The sequence below is a fragment of the Aulonocara sp. 'chitande type north' Nkhata Bay genome, linkage group LG8, assembly GCF_057382095.1.
Source record: "Aulonocara sp. 'chitande type north' Nkhata Bay isolate Kocher_YH1m ecotype deep benthic linkage group LG8, A_spYH_male_GT1.1, whole genome shotgun sequence".
Classification (NCBI taxonomy): domain Eukaryota; kingdom Metazoa; phylum Chordata; class Actinopteri; order Cichliformes; family Cichlidae; genus Aulonocara; species Aulonocara sp. 'chitande type north' Nkhata Bay.
Genome location: NC_141351.1, coordinates 14855580 through 14869638, shown reverse-complemented (window position 1 = coordinate 14869638; position 14059 = coordinate 14855580). Strand labels below are relative to the sequence as shown.

The following is a 14059-nucleotide window of genomic DNA, read 5'->3' as shown; positions in this document are numbered from 1 at the left end:
TCATTTGTGTCTCATGCAAATGGACCTCTTGTGCTAAATTAATGATAAGGTGAAACTTCTCTTATTCCCATAGGGAAATTTTCCATTCCCTAGCCTCTGTTTAACATGGAGGCCAGAGTTCAGGATGAGCTGAGGGCAGTGGGACCTCTGGAGCTGCAGAATCACTGACATGTAGAAGAACATTAAAAAAAGACTTTTTCTTGGTGACAAAAGTACGTTATACTGGGGCTGGATGTGTGCTCCACAATGAAGTATTAATGGACATTAATGCAGATTAACATAGGGTGGTCCCTGAACACATTCAGCATTTCAACACAGTTTCAATACAGAGGTTTACAGAGGTTTGATCATAGCTGTCATTTATTGCATTGGCTTTTAGACATTTTCTTGCCATACCATCCATTAAACATCACCACTGCAGGATTTCATCTGTTCCACTGAAGTTGTGTTCCTGTGTGAGGAAAGCTGTGTACAAAGTTTCTGTAGTATATGCAGTGTTTTTTGGGCAGGGTTGGTCTTCATTTACGAGGCATTCTCAAGTTATCAACAACCACTTCACAAGGAAGAGTTTCTCTGTACGTGATTGTGTTTTTTTCCCCACTCCTTACACTGAGGAGCTTACCACTGATTTCTTATTCATTCCAAGTTTCCATGAATATACAAAATAGCCGAGCAAACAACACAAAAGTACTAAAGCTGTAATGCAGACTGAAAGCCAGGCGAAGAAGAGCTGGAAAAGAAAGGGTTCACTTGCGATCAAGGAAATGCAGGAATTTTTCTTCGTTCCCTTTGAATGTTTGCACATTTAATGCATTTGTGCAGTATATACCCTTGAACCCTGAACCGGCGAGCTACGTATAACATGGACGTGTCTGTGATGGTTCTATTGCACTTTGAGAAGGAGGAGAGGCTTTGTGTACCTGAGTAGAGAAATTAAGTGTTTTGATGTGAGTGTGGCATGGAGGAACAATGTTGAAGGCCATCGCCGCAGGCAAGCATACAAATCAGAAAACACTGCAAAACATTAAATATGTCCCCTATGTTACAACAAACAACATACAAAGACATATTGTTTTGGATGTATTCCCCTGACCCTCATTGTGGCAACAAGACAAAACTGAAAGGTTGCAGATATGGCTGCAGCATAGCATACACAACTAGTCTCTTTTATTAAGATTAAAATGGCACATGTTTTCATATAGCTTCATATTAGCGGATGAATGTCGTACTTCATGATCATAATCTCTTTTTAATCTCAGTTGGGTTCAATACAAAGTTAAAAGGGGGCTGGGGGGGTCAGTGTTCACTTTCCCTGTGCAGACGTACATTTCAAAGATGCTCTTTAGTTTGGAGCCACTGCCATCTCTGAAAGGAGTTCTCATAACACTGTAGAGGCATACAAAATTAAAAAGCCTGAATTGCATAGCTAGTTCAAAATAATATATTGAAACCAATTCCAGTGCATTGTGGCCCTTGTTGTGACCTTCATCGCATAGGAACAAACCTTCATTCATTCTTCATGCACTTGAATATACTGCTCCCTGAAGAAAGACATCAAATTTCATAGGTTCAAAAAGCACTTGAGGAATTGTTTGGGAATAGGAATACCGAGCCAGTGGCCCCGCGTACCGTTCTTGACCGTATCTCATGGAGTTTATATTTAAGTCACGAGGATGAACTGAAATCTATTGATTTTTGCAGGACTGTCGAAAGAAAAACAAGTAAAGGATCCTGAGGTGAGGTCAATACTTACAAGTTTGCACTCTATAGTGTAGGTGAAGTGCTACAGTGCAGTCTGCGTGTTATCAGTGTTTTTGGTATTCTTAAACACTGGGCTGAAGAAAAACGGTAGATGTAAATTACTGAAAAAAAAAACCTAATATTTTTTTTGTTTAAATTAGACATGCTGTTTGAGAGAAAGAACCCAATTCCTCGTAGGGTATGTGTACACATACTTGGCCAATAAAGCTGATTCTGACTGTCTCTTTCTGCATTGTTGATTTTTTTTCTTTTTTTGTACAAGCAAGTTGATAAAAAAGAGAAAAGTTAGTAATCCTTTGTCTATGTCTTTAGCTTTTGATGCTGAGACCACCTTGTTTTCATAAAATCCTAACACACACTGAGTCATGCATAGACTCAACATCATCTTCCATCCTCACACTGTTTAGCAAGAATCAGCCCACTCTTTATTCACTGACAACTGTCCGATGACCTTGAAGAATAAAATGATGCACATGAAAGGTGAGCATTTCAAGACATTTTTTTCCTCTCTCTCACAATATGAAAGAATCTCTTTCATCAAATAAATAAACAGGGGCCAACAAATGAGGGAAGATTTGGTATGATTTGGTGCTTTTCCTAAAGGACTATCCCACAGTGTGCCGGCAGCAAGGCCAAGCTGAATCACAAAGACTCTGGATGCATAAAGGTGTTAACGTGTGTATCGCACAACAAATAGATTGTAACGGGGGAAAAAAACGGGGGAGTTCCAAGAGAGAAAAATTAATTCTTTCTCGTAATCTTGTGATCCTCCTTTAAAAAAATTAATTCTGCGACATCGAACGATAAAACCAAAGGTCACAGAATCGAGCAGCAACAGAGGAATCGATTTGGATGCATCTTATGCTTTCTGTTGTTTTACAGCATCCTCACATCTACGAGTGACAACACAACGAGTCCAGTTTCTCAGATCTGCATTTGACTGACTGAGGTTGCCGGTTCGAGCCCCGGCTTGGACAGTCTCGGTCATTGTGTCCTTGGGCAAGACACTTCACCCATTGCCTACTGGTGGTGGTCAGAGGGCCCGGTGGCGCCAGTGTCCGGCAGCCTCGCCTCTGTCAGCGCGCCCCAGGGTGGCTGTGGCTACAATGTAGCTGCCATCACCAGTGTGTGAATGGGTGGATGACTGGATATGTAAAGCGCTTTGGGGTCCTTAGAGACTAGTAAAGCGCTATATAAATACAGGCCATTTTTACATTTCCTAATCGACTTTTAAAGTTTACTTACAGCTCGATCTCTCCCGAGTGTTTGTTACAAAGAGCTTCTTACAAGGGGGAGGACTCAAGTAGAAACACCTCGAGACCGAGAAGAAGCGCAGCATATTTACAGGTGTTATGTGTACTCGCTGCTGTCTGAGTGCAGGCTTGCGTTTCACCTTCCCAAGCACAAGTGCCCTAGTCCCTAATGATGGCGGTGTGCAGTAAGCTAACTACCCTCACAGTGGAGCGAGCCCCCAGGCTAGTGCCACATCTCTCCATCAAGGCTTGCCTTCATCCCACTTTACACTGGGCCCTTTCCAAAGACACACACATACACACACAGAGCCAATGACAAATAATTCATATTATGGCCTGCCTGAAAGTTTGCCACACTACCTCATTAAGCAGCCTATTGTAACTGGCTGACATTCTCTCAGCATAATAACATTCCTTGGTCGGGTTGTTTTTGAAGTGACATCTCACTAGAGGGAAACAGAAATAAATAAAGAAATAATAATAATAATAATAATAAAAATAAAATAAAAAAAACAACAACACCCCAGTTGTGCTACGCTGTTTTTCACCTTTGGAACTCTCAAGGTGATGCAACTTTAGCTGCTAGATATCAATAATGGATCCCTGTTGTTTCTTGATATGGTACAAGGTCCAGCAATGACATATCAAATGAAGACAGAAATGTGGTTACTTGTGTCATTCGCATGGAAGGAGCAGCTTTTTCTATTTCAATAAATACCTACGAGGACAGGATGTGATAAGGACGGGAACAGCAGACACACACGCGCAGCTTTAGACTTCTTTGCATGAACTTTAATTACTAAATCATAAAGGCAAGCTGTCAGTTTATGAGACGGATAATGGCCAAGGTGAGGAGGTTTGCTGTCACACGTGGCATTGTGCGTTGTATATTTAGACATGAAAAGCCGAACTTAGATTCCACGTTAGGCATGGCATAAAACAGCACAAGTACCTCAGCCTTCACCTTTTTTGGACGAGGTGAGCGAAGAACTAAGGCAGCTCGGGATAAATGAAAATTTGCTTACTTGCAGAGAGGACATTTCATTCTATGCACATCTCAAGCGAAGGAAACAAACAAAGCCTCCTCAGCTTTGTGCCCATGTGGGCTTTTCTCACACACACACACACACACACACACACACACACACACACACACACACACACACACACACACACACACACGAGATAGATTTATTCGGTGTAATAAAGACACTATGGCTCAGTCCAAACCTACATATTGAGTTTGATCTCCCACTTAGGGCCGCATTGATTTTTCCTCTTAGCCACATGGTCCAGTGCGCTGCTTCTGATACGCAATGAAAATTAGTCTGTTTGAAGTAATTTGCAAAATTTACCATGGGTAAAGAGAGAGGCAGAGTAAGGAGGGAGGGAGGGAAGGAAAGAGGAGGAGGAGTGCAGGGGTGCATTCGGGGAATGGGGTATATGGCTTGATGAGGATGTAGAGTGGGGCTAAGTGAATATGCTCCTTTGATGTGCTTCGTGTTTGTGCGTGTGGCAGCAAATGGCAGCACGGCAACAATGTGGGAGTTTTTTTTTTCCGAGTGGCAATCAGTCAGTTCAGAGGCGCTGAGCTCCTGGCGAGCCTACAAGGCATGTGGCTAGGTGCTCTCTGTCCTGGGGGCGAGACAGGGAGAGCTCTGACTTAGCTCTGACTTTTCCGGGGCAACAACGAGGCATGGGAGAGGAAGAAGAAACTTTCTCAGCAAAGTGAAAGGGGAAACAAGGGGGAGAATCATCCAAGTAAGGCAGGCTTCAAGTTAAAGTACTGACGTGCACTTAAATCTTCACTTCAGTCTCGACAAGTATGCCAAACATGGATTTTGCATAAACACACAGCACTTCAGAGGCGCTCGAAGAGATAAAGATGAAGTTATTCGAATAACAAAAGGGAAAATGAGAGGAAGACGGAAGGCGAAGCCTTAAAACATGAGGAAAGATGGAAGACAACCCCTGCTAAGTTGGAATCTGCGTCTGCTCCGTCTCCCTTAGCAGATATAGCGAGAATGATAGTGGTGCATGTTCCAGTCTCTTGTAATGAAGTCCAGATGTATCAAGTCAGCTACGCTCCTCATCATCACAGGCAGCGACCTTGGGAAAACTGCCTCAGCCGTGGGCCTTTTGTCATACTCGGAGAATATAGCAGTAACACTGTCGCTTTGGGATAAGGGAATAGAAAATTCCAGGGGAAATTCCAGGTTACATTTCCCTTGATTACTTTTGAATTAATAGAGTGGTTTGCGTCTACCTGTCCTCCACAGTTTATCCTGTCTCCGTGAGGGCAGTGCCGTTCAGCTAACCCCGACGTAACCTGCTTAATAACAAAGAGGCCGACCTTTAAGGCGAGGATGCCGTGCACGGCTATTAAAACGGGAAACTTTTTGTTCTATCGAAACAAAACACACCGAGCTAATGGAGGTGCATCACGATTTCACAATGGCTTGTCAATAAATGAACTGCAATTCAAATCTGATTGTACTGTGCGCAGAAAACAAAGTAGTCTATGAATGACCGTGCACAAAAAAAGGAAGAGAAAAAAGAAGAGATAAGAGCCCCGGTTTAACAATGACAATGAGAGTGATGTACTGTGTGCACTGGATGTAAAACATCACCCTAATCAGTTAAAAGTGGCACCAGTCTCTCTGCTTTTTTTAGTTGCAAGGAAAAAATGTGAGTGCTCCTTAAAATAAAACCTCAAATCCCGCTCCGGATCTCCCTGCAAGGTCCTGAATATGAGCCCGGGAGAAGAGGCACTCCTACACCCTTGCGAAATTCAACAGTCTCAATAGCTTTCCAGAGTATATACTTAAGAAGTTGGTTTTATCCCAAGGCTGACAATGGGAGTAGATTGTGTTTTTGTACTGCATATTACTTCTTATTACCTCTTTTAGCGATGGAAGATTAGAAAGCACAAGACGTGGCTGAGAATAGCAGGTAAAAACATTCCACTGAATTTCGACTCCTCAGTCAAGTGCAATGTATCACAACTTCAGTGGCGCGCGCTCCCTGTATGGAACAAAAGTGGCGTAAAAGTGGGACGGCAAGTCTCATCGAGTAGACACAATTACAGTGCCGAGGATATGCTGTGAGCATCGGATGTAAGACAAGAGAGCCATTTTAAAGGAGATTAGTGCTGACACCTCCCTGTGTCTCAGCATGCAGTGATCACACTGCGCCAGCTACTGTGTGTGGGAGGCCTTTTGTCACTTGTACCATTCAAAGTGGGAGAGGGAAAACAAGCGATGGGATGACACCCAGCCGCCTCCGATAGATCAAAACCAAATTAATAAGCCAGGATGCTCAAATTAACAATGAGGCCTCTTGTTTAACTCGGCTGCTTGACTTCCTCAGCCGAGGCACATCGACTACACAGGCACGTTTAAATCAGACTTTGGAAATAATGACTGCACTCAGCGTCACCGGAAAAAATTATTTAGGGCGAAAAAGAAGCTCTTCTGTCAACACACCTTTATGTTCAACTCTAAAGAGGACGCACACGGGATGCAATCACGACGACTCGCAACAGAAGCAGCTGATTGTAAGTTTGGCCGAGGTGGAGGCGCATTAAGAGGCCAGACATCCACTTAGTGAAGCCAAAGCACACAAGGCCCTCCCTCTGCAATAGTAATCCATCTCCATTGTTCCCCCGAAGAGGCTTGTTGAAAATTAATTTGGGCTGGTCAACAGTCAATAACACGCTCCCCAGAGACACGCAGTTTAACCCCTATAGTGCTCGATGTATTAGCGCGCACACACAAACACTCAAATCCGCATTCCTCTCAATAGTGAGAGGAAGGGATTATTGACCAATTGCTGAGCTTAATGTACCTACATTTCCCCCCTCCGGGCGATCCGCTCGCACCTCCTCCACCCACTTTTACCTCGTTGTTATGTTATCCTCTTGTCATGTGGTCTTTTATTCATTGCACCACCAGATGAGAAAATAGCAGGAACACGAGACCAAGACAGCAACCTGATCATTTTTAAATAAGCTGTTATATGTCAAATGACAATAATTCATCTGTAACTCTAAATAGACATTTTCTTAATTCTACTTTTCTCTTAGTGCACTTCACTGTGATAGATTATATAAATGCATGAAACATGAGCTACTAATTACACGCAAATACGCAAAAAAAAAAGTCATACTATCATGTTATAACTCCAACTTTGCTTGGTATTTTTTAGACTGATTCAGAGATGAGCACTACCGAGTTTGAGAATTAAATCATGTCGGTGTTGTTGAGGACGAATGTTCCTTCGCAGAAATACAACGTGAGGAAAAAGAGAAAGGAAAAAAAAACAACAAAAAAACTGACCAGAACCCGACAAGACCACTCGTTTTACTGCTGTATTTTCATTTTAGATCACACAAAATACCGGACACTGCTGCTGTCAGCTTTGTGTTCAACCACTCACTGCAGACCATGTTTGACATTACAGACTTTTTCACATCTTTTGCTGAAGAGTGCACCGCATTTGTGTTAGAGCAGTCAGCTATTTTCAATGCTCAGCACTCAAGTTCGGCGTGTGTGTGTGTGCAGAGACGCAGGCATGAGGCAATCCTGCAAAGAAGAAACATAATAGTTTATACTGCCCAGTGTGTATTTACTCCCCCATAAAACAGACATTGTGATTCATCCCTAAGGGTGACCCCATAAAAAACACATTCTGTGTCTAGTGACAGACTGAGGCAACAGCCAGCAAAAGAGTTGCAACTGCCTTGAAGAAATTTAGGACACTTACATCAGGACGTTTTATTCAGCTATTATGTTTTTCAGAAGTGAACACAGTGACAAAAGTGTTGTGTGACTTCTTAAACGTAAGAACAGAATACAGTTCATTTGTATGGATTAAGAAGTAAGAGCAGGAGTCTCGATTAGGGCTGGGCTATATCATACCGTTCACGGTGATACCGGTGTAATGTTGGGCAATGATAAGAAAATGAAATATCGCGATAGAATATGGGTAAAACGCGCATGCGCAGTGCCTTTGTTTACATACGCACATGCCGGCGATGCAGAATGAGAAGAGCGAAAGTGGATCGTTGAATGAAACAGATGAACCAGAATTGGTTTGTGAAAATGCTGCAACTTCAGTGGTGTGGGACTGGTTTGGCTTTCGTCCGTCAGATACACAAAAAAGCACTATTTTTGGTAGCGTATGCTAGCGGGCCGTCGTTATTACCGTGTTGTTTGGAAAATACGGCACACTTGAAATCAATCCTTTGATTTTTCTGAAAATCAGGAGTTCCCCTTATAATCCTGTGTGCCTTATGTATGAATTCTGGTTGTGTTTACTGACCTCGAAACGATTTTATGTCGTACACGGTGCTCGAAAATCTGTCAAATGTTTCAGTACGACTTTGCTAAGCTACGAAGCCGCACCGCTTGATGGATTGTCGGAGCATTACGGCTATATTAGGCAGGAGCCTCGCGGAGTGATACGTACTGTGCTTCAACATAATTTTACCGTACTGTGTGTGTATAACCTCTTTTTAAGTTTTGTGGATATTATACATGGTTATGCTGAGGATATGTCGGCCAATTTCCACTGGAAATGCCTTTTGGTTAAACTGTCAGCAAGGAATTTGCATTTGCACTGCAAATTTTTTATATAATTTTAATGCACATAAAAGCTGCTTGTTTAAGTGCAAAATACATTTATTTATTTATTTTTTTGCACTAATAAAGTTGAGGAGTTGTAAAGTATTTTTTCTAGTGTCAATTATATCGTCAGTTATATCGTTATCGCAAATTTTCAAATGTATATCGTGATAAATATCTTTGGTCATATCGCCCTGCTCTAGTCTCGATTCTGATGACTGAGTTCGGAAAGATGCGTCAAATTGAAACTTTTATTTGCCATTTGTAATCTGTCCATTTAGAGAACGGCAATTCAGTCCTGTTCGTGCTGGCTGTTATATTTCGCGACACCAGTTATATTTTCAAAAATTGGAAGGTTTAGTCTGCTACGATGGATGGAAGAACAAATTAACGCTAACCGAGCTTCCTCCGTCTCATTCTCACCTGATGCACTCCACATCGCGAGATCCAGGGCGGAACAGTGGTTAGCGCCGTCCCCTCACAGAAACAAGGGTACTTCGGGTACTCCAGCGTCCTCTCACATCCCCAAATTAAATTCAGTTTCATTTATATAGCACCAAATCACAATATTAGTCAGCTCAAGGCACTTTATATTGTCGGGCAAAGACCATAAATAACAACAAAACAGAGAAAACGAGCAAACACTTGGCAACAGTGGGAAGGAAAAACTCCCTTTTAACAGGAAGAAACCTCTGACAGAACCAGGTTCAGTGAAGGGAGACAAAAACAGGCATTTTAGGTTAATTAGCTGTAGGTGTGAATGTACGTATGAATGGCTGTCTCTCTGAGTTATCCCCCCTGATGGCTAACCTGTACGGGGACTACCAGGGAATGCAAGCCTCAACTGGATAAGCGGTTTAAAAAGTGGGCCTAATAAAACATTTCAGAGGCCCATTGAGAACTCTTATTTTAGGGAAATAACAGATAAAGCTTTGGTGCATATTAAGGAAGAAAAGGGTTATTCTCTCATGGAATCACAATGCAGCTGTATATCACTTCTTATTTACTGAGAATTGGGCACGGCGTGCTTTATTGTTCAGGTAGCAACATAAAAAAATCAAAAGGATGATTCACAGCGCGGTTCCTTTCTTATTGTGCCTTGTGGAAACGATTAAAACAGAACCGAAACCTCTTTTCAAAGCGCAAACTTCACCTGCGTGGCTCAACATCGTGGAGGAAAATAAAGGCTTTTCTCGAACACTTTTTGGTGCCAGCTACTCATAACCAGTCCAGCGCCCTGCATCTATTGATAAGAAAACTGTTGTTCTCCAACTCTCACCTCCTCAGAGAGAGAAACTACAAGCCCCTGAACGTTTGGTGCTGCTGAGATGAGTATAGAGGAGCACACATGAGCCATTTTGTCAGAGCAAGTGGTGAAGGTTTGGCGGTGAGAGAAGACACCAGAGGAGAAGAGCCTGTATTGAGGTTGCAAAAGAGTGAGAGAGAAAAGAGAGAGTGGGGCTCAACCCCCCCACATCAAAGCTTTTCCCTCCAGCGGTGTCTTGTGATATTTATTTATTGAGATGATTTTGCCAGAAACCCAGTGGCCTGGCTGTGCCCCCCCACTCTTTGATATGTTGCTTGGTTCTTAGCTGGCTGTCCTCAGAGAAAGAGAGGTCGCGGGGTCAGCCAAAGAGACCCCCACAGGAAAAAAAACACGGCTCACAGAGTACACCTAGAAACACCACACACCATACCATATACACATACACACACACAAACAGCTCACCAGATGATGCACAGGGAAAATGGAGGGGTGGTGCTGGGCGGGGGGGATAGGCATTGATTATTATTAAAGGGCCAATGATTTGTTTCCTCCACCATTTGGAGGAACATGGCTCACATCTAAATTAATATCCGATTAAAACCTTGAAGTTATTACAGCGGACTCTTGTCATGTTCAGTCCGAGCAAAGCAGCGAGAAAAACCCTGGGAAAACAAACCGATGTGAGATGCGGCTCAGGAGGTTTTATTTTTTCCCCTGTAGTGGACACACACAGCCTCGGGGTTCATTTCTCTCATTAAACGACCAAATAAAAAACAATTTGACACCTTGTAATGAGAAAACCAAACACGTCTACACGCTGCGCGCGCACGAACACGATCGCATTGCACCACTGCAGCCGCGTCTTGTATAACCAGATGAAGATTCCTTTATGGTAAAAAGAAAATGGTCACATGTGGTTTAGAGAGCTAAGATTAGCTGCAGTACAGAGCCAGGAAGGACAATCCTGATCCAAGGTGGAAGACATTTGTTAGCACTATGTTGTGTCCCAGAGGGAAACACCCTTGGAATGGAGTACTTACAGGCTAAATAATTTCCATGTAACAGTAAACCACAGTACATTCGAGGGCTGTGAACTCATGAGAACATCGACTGGAGTAAACAAGTCATCATAATATGAAAGGTTTTTCTTAGATTTTGATCACATAACAGTTTCTGCTGTAATCAACTCGATCTAGCTCTAGTGTACTAACAGTGGCCAGGGCTCGCAGGCTTTGTATTTTAAAGTGGGTGTCATTGTACCTTGTAGGTTTGTCTGATAGGATTCAATAGGAGTCCCTCAACATGTGCCATCTGCCATCCCAACTCACTCCTAATTCAGACTTTTAGTGCTTTTTGTTCTTGTTTGTACCTTGCACACCAGAAAAAAAAAAAACGTACGAATGAGTAAAATGCAATGACAATGGGTTTCTGACCAAATGTTTGCATGTGGCCTATTGGGAGTAACTCAAGACGTACACATTTTTTGCCTCTATGTGCAGGCCTATAGGAACTCTGCTATAATACTGTGCAAAAGCCTTGTGCCACCCCTCATTTCTTCATATTTTGCTTCTAAGGAGACAAACTTTCTTGTTATTCTTTAAAGTGTGTTGGTGAATAGTTCTCTGAAAGTCGTTCAAATTTTTTCTTTAACAATTGATTGTTTTTTCACTCGTTTTCTGTTCAGTCCTTGTACCTACCCATTGTCAGAAGAATGTGTTTTGATCTATGAGTCATTCGAGCATAAAAAGACACCTAACTCAAGGGATGAGCCAATGTTGTCTCTAGACAACTTAACAAAGAACCACCTCTTTTGTATCGATCGATAGATTGATATGGAAGACAAAGGTGACAGGCCCAAAAAAAAAACAAAAAACTATCTATAGGAGATGAACTAGGAGATGAACGGTATCTGAAGGTCATGTGTTTAAGAAATTGAGGGAAAGTTCCAGCAAAGACCTGACACAGGACCTGAGAGACACATCTGGCCCATTAGTTGATCCATCTAGTGTTTATTGGATTCTCATCAGAAATGGTCTCAATGGAAGGCTGTCTGACAATGAGTCATTCTTAAACAAGGGAAACAAAGGGAAAATACAGACGTATGCCAAATACCACACAAGAACTGGACCGAAAATCAGCAGCAACAGGTGTTGTGGAGTGACGAATCCAGTTTGGGATCGCGTTGACAGAAAACAGAACAAGAGACATCCAAAGAAGAGCTTTGAATGTCCTTGAAGAGGCCTGGAGAGCTATTCCTGAAGTCTAATTAAAGAAATTATAAGAAAGCTTGCCTAAGAGCATTTAGGCTGTGTTGAAGAATAAAGGTGGTTATACAAAAAAGTGAACTTTCAAATTAGATTGAAAAACTTTTTGACTTATACCCTGTATTTCCATGCAAATCTTTCAATAGATTTCTTCAAAGAAATGTGGAGTGACTCAAGACTGTACAGTGCCATAACTAAGGTTCAAAAGTTGTGTTTATAGGGGAAAACATGCAAAGTTAAGGTGCTGGTCAACAATATAAATCGGAGACACAAAACGACAGCAGAATCCATGCATACTGATGTTCTTTATTATTTATTTTGGCAGTTACTAACTGTGAATAAGTGAGGAAGGCTGCGGTCAGTGGGTCCTACAGTGGTCCATAGAGAATTGACAAAGTAGGAGCCACTCCTCACTGCACCGCAGGTTGTAATTTCAGCCGCACAGGGAGGGCATGCTCATCTTTTTTGCGTGACAGATCTCCAACATAATGCATTGTCAAATAATTCTTAATATGTCCAGTATGACACGATGGCAGTGTTCTCAATATTCAGATTTGCTCTGGCTCATAAATTCAGACGCCACTGCGCGCCATTGGCCCATCAATCAAGACATCTCCACCCCCGCCCCCTCCACTGACTCTTTTTCACCTGTCAGCCCATTTGAATATGAGGTGGCGCTTGGATGGCTTCCAGAAAATAAGCTTCTGGGAGAACAAGGCTCGGCAAGGCTGTTTACACGTGTAGGAATTTTGATTGAGGAATATGCACGGCTCTCCTGAGATTTGACAACCACTCTCACCCCAGTCACAGGTCTTTTCCAGACTTATTTTACACATTATAACGTGCATCACATCATCCTGTAAAAGTCAAGGCTTTACAGATCAATTTGAATATTTACCTCTTAAAGCTGACCATCATTGTTTGAACAGGCATTTAAAAAATTCTTTGGCAAACACACTGACAAGAACTGAAACACTCGACAATGTCAGCACTGGTTTGATGACGAGAACAAACATTGACAGAAGAAGTCAAGGGCTGAAAATCGCTGCCCATCTTTCTTCATGTCCCCTTCAATAAGTCTCCATTTAGACACCCCCCTATAATTGAACTTGTGTAAACAATAATCCATCTAAAAGCAGAAGGCCCATTTAACACAGACTGATTGTCTGCATATGAGGGTAAACAAACAGAGTGCCACTGGATCTGTCATGTCTTGGACCCCTCTAGATAAAGATGGATGGAGGAGTGGAAAAGGAGGGAGGGGAGCCGAGGGACCGGGACGGGCAGTAAAGAGCCACGTCAACTTCTCTCCCTCCTCATGCATTAAATTCAAAGGAAGCTGGTGTACAAAACTCCCACTGATCAATTGTAAGCAAAGGGGAGTGGAGGAAGGGTGGAGGGGTGAGCGAGCCCCTGGTTTGGCATACGTGATCAGCACATCGGGCCAAATGATGTCATCCATCAGGATGGACACTGCAATTTGCCATCTATTTCCTCATCAATCAAACGTGGACATTGGTACAAGGGGGTGGAATATGCGGTGTGTGTGTGTGTGTGTGTGTGTGTGTGTGTGTGTGTGTGTGTGTGTGTGCGTGCGTAATGTGTGTCTTCTCAAGAAAGAGAAAAACAGACCTATCGTGAAGGGCATCAAATGGCATTAACAGAATACAGAAAAGCTCTTATGGTGTCTTATCTACATTAAGAAAGACTTCCTGTTTGTTTAATTTAAATTAGACACAATTCATGAAATACAACATAATTTACTCCAGCAAATTTCCGAGGTGTTAAAGTGAAATTCTTATAAAGCATGCCTTTATTTCCTCAGCAGTCAAACCTTGTTAACAGAATACAGAAGACTGATTTTTCCCCCCCAAATAGCCTATGCTGTGC

At 42.5% G+C, this 14059-nt stretch overlaps 1 protein-coding gene across 1 annotated transcript in view; it reads right to left on the bottom strand.

Moving 5' to 3' along the window:
• Positions 1-14059, bottom strand: part of LOC147323449 (uncharacterized) — a 130525-nt gene that overhangs the window by 100774 nt on the left and 15692 nt on the right. The gene's annotated exons all lie outside the window — the stretch shown is intronic.